We start from the raw sequence: 2,957 nt of genomic DNA on the forward strand, positions 1-2,957 counted from the left end.
AAAGTAGAATTTGCTACCTCGTATTCCTTCCCCGTTCGAAAACCGAAGTGATCACATTAATCACTGCTTATAAATTCCCAATTTTAGTTCCTTTACTATTAATGATCTCATTATACTGACACCATGAATCCTGCCCAGTTTAAGTACATGTACCTTACAAAGAAAAGGCGTAGTGTTCTCAGATCTTCAGCTTCTCTATCTTCTGCTCAGATTCAGGTTACGGGAAGGTAAGTCCAAAGACCAGCAAAGTTGCTATAATTAATTAGATCAAGAGATTTGAAATAATGTGATCATTATTTATATACTCATTACCAACATTAACATCTATAAGTCACCGCTATAGTAAACTGGTGTCGGTCTCATAATTAAAATTTTAAATGGATGTGAATAACTAAAATGCAAACTAAAAATTCACAGATTAACTAAATGATGATATAATGAGAAATAACTGTAAACAAATCCAAAACTAAATAAAATGAAACTTTCTACTTCACATTACATTAATCATTTTAAAATTAAGTCCTTACTTATAACGTTATACTAATATAATTCACAGTTTAAATACAGTTACAGTACAAGGATGAAACCATTTTCTTATATATTCGACTTTATCTTTCGGTTCTAGTACAGGTTTAAGCATCTCTAATTCGTGTAATTAGAGATGTGATTATTTAATAAATCCTTTCTTATTATTAACGAAGTTAGAGTTCTAAGACCCGTTAATTTGCAATAATTAAATAACAAATGATATACATACTATTTACCAATATTAATATCTGTACGTCACTGATAGGGGAAACTGATGTCAGTCTCATAATTCATATAAATTAAAAATTGGTGCGATTAGCTAGAAGGTGAGTTAGCGTTTAAGTGTAAATAAAAATCCAGAGCTTAACTAAACGATAGAATGAATAATAAACGAACGGTAAAGAAATCCATAACAAAATAACAATAGAATATGCTATCTCACACTCCTTCCGATTTAGACAAAGAATGTAATAATATTAAATCACTGCTTATAAATTCCCAATTTTAGTATTCTTACTTTTAAGGCAATCGTTATACTGACATTATGAATCCCCCCACAGTTAAGTACAGATACTAGGACAAGTTGTTTATGTTCTTAACTCTTCGAATTGATCTTCTACTTTCCTGCTGTAGTTCCCCTTACAGGGAGTGTTTGACTTCGAAGACCATCAATGGTGAGCAGATGACTCGTTAAGTCGAAGGATGAGATATAGACACGTCAAAACAAATTCTCTTATTAGAGAGGGGGGGGGGGCGGCACTCTCCAAGCCTTCTGTCGCCATTTCTTTTTCTGCAACGACATAGAGCGATGAACATTTTCTGGTATAGAAATAATTCTGTCGAGAAAATATTTTTTTCACTTTAGACAAATAAAATTGTTCTACCATTAAATTGATTTTAATATAAAGAAATAGAGTAACAAAAATAATAAGTTTAGACATTTCATTACATCTTAGAATAAGTTTCAGAATAAAACAATTTACTACAGAAGATAATGAATAGATTCTTAATAACAGTAGTAGTAAATTAACTACTTTTAATTGTGTCCGAAATATACTAACGGTTGTAAGCCTCTCGCTGTAGCTTTTGACGCATTTCAACTTCGAATATTGTCTGTTTAATATCTGTAAATAGTACTGTTCGTTCTTCTACGGTTGCAGGTGGTGTTGGGTATTTTGTTAATTGTCTCTAATAAGTTTTTTTTTTACCCCTTATAAAACTATATAGATTAGATGTAATTTATGGATATGTACATTACTAGAACTTCCTACTAACATAAAAGAATATATCATGAACATCACGATTAATATTTCTATAAAAGGAATTAGAAAATATAATATGTTCAAAACTAGTTTATAAAACTTTCAATAATAATCAATAACACTTGCTCACTATCTCTTACGATAAAACTTATTGAAAAGAGTTCATTCAAAAGTTGATATTAACATTTATACACCGATAAGAGGAACTGATGTCAGTCTCATAATTCATATAAACTAAAAATTGATGTCATTAGGTAGAAGGCGAGTTAGCATTTAAGTACAAACTAAAAATTGACAGCTTAACTAAACGATAGAATTAATGTTAAATGAACTGTAAACAAATGCATAACATAATAAAAATTGAATTTGCCATCTCACACTCCTTCCCCTTTAGATAAAGGAAGTGTTTACATTAATCACTCGGTATAAATTTCCAGTTTTAGTATCCGTACTTTTGACGTTCTCATTACACTGACATCATGAATCCTTTACAGTTTAAGTAGATACCTTTCAAGGAAAAAATCGTTTATGTTCTTGAAACCTTCATTTCTCAAATTTTCTGCTCTAGTTACCTTACAAGAAGTTCGAAGACTAGCTAGGTTAAACAGGACACAAGTTATTAGCAGGAAACGTCAAACGATGAAAAGTGGACACACTAGAACAAATCCTTTATCTTATGACGAGTGTGTGTGTGTGTGTGGTGTGGGAGAACTGCAAGACTTCCATCTGTTGTTATTTTTTCTGCAAATACGTAGAACGACGAGCATTTTTTCGTAAGTTAAAAGAATTTACGTGGAAACACATTTACGTTTTCATTTTAGGCATAAAATCATCCTATAGTTACACGTAATATAGAATATCTTTAAATAGTAGAAGAATAAACTAGTTCTTTCCAGCTCATAGAAAACTTCTTTACAAAATTATTTTATTATAAAATATAATAGATGTATCCTTATTAAGTGTATTATTAAGATAATACGTACTTTATGTCCGAGAGACTCTTGCGGTTGTACTTGTAGACTTATCGCTTCGGAGACTTTAATATTGAGTCTTGCGGTTGTACTTGTAGACTTGTCGCTTCGGAGACTTTAATATTGAGTCTTGCGGTTGTACTTGTAGACTTATCGTGCTGAGACTTTAATATTGAGTCTTGCGGTTGTGCTTGTA

At 31.1% G+C, this 2,957-nt stretch overlaps 1 long non-coding RNA gene across 8 annotated transcripts in view; it reads right to left on the bottom strand.

The window, feature by feature from the left end:
- LOC111083504 overlaps window positions 1–1,234 on the bottom strand; it is an 8,696-nt gene extending 7,462 nt beyond the window's left edge. For 7 of the 8 annotated variants that reach the window (XR_002609078.1, XR_002609076.1, XR_002609074.1 and 4 more), the window contains exon 1: window positions 154–735. This is a non-coding gene — a long non-coding RNA (uncharacterized LOC111083504). Of the gene's footprint in view, window positions 1–153; window positions 736–1,128 lie in introns of those variants that run through there. The other variant, XR_002609075.1, reaches the window with a different exon arrangement.
- Between the last annotated feature and the right edge of the window lie 1,723 nt (window positions 1,235–2,957).

Source organism: Limulus polyphemus, unplaced genomic scaffold, assembly GCF_000517525.1.
Source record: "Limulus polyphemus unplaced genomic scaffold, Limulus_polyphemus-2.1.2 Scaffold9871, whole genome shotgun sequence".
Classification (NCBI taxonomy): Eukaryota; Metazoa; Arthropoda; class Merostomata; order Xiphosura; family Limulidae; genus Limulus; species Limulus polyphemus.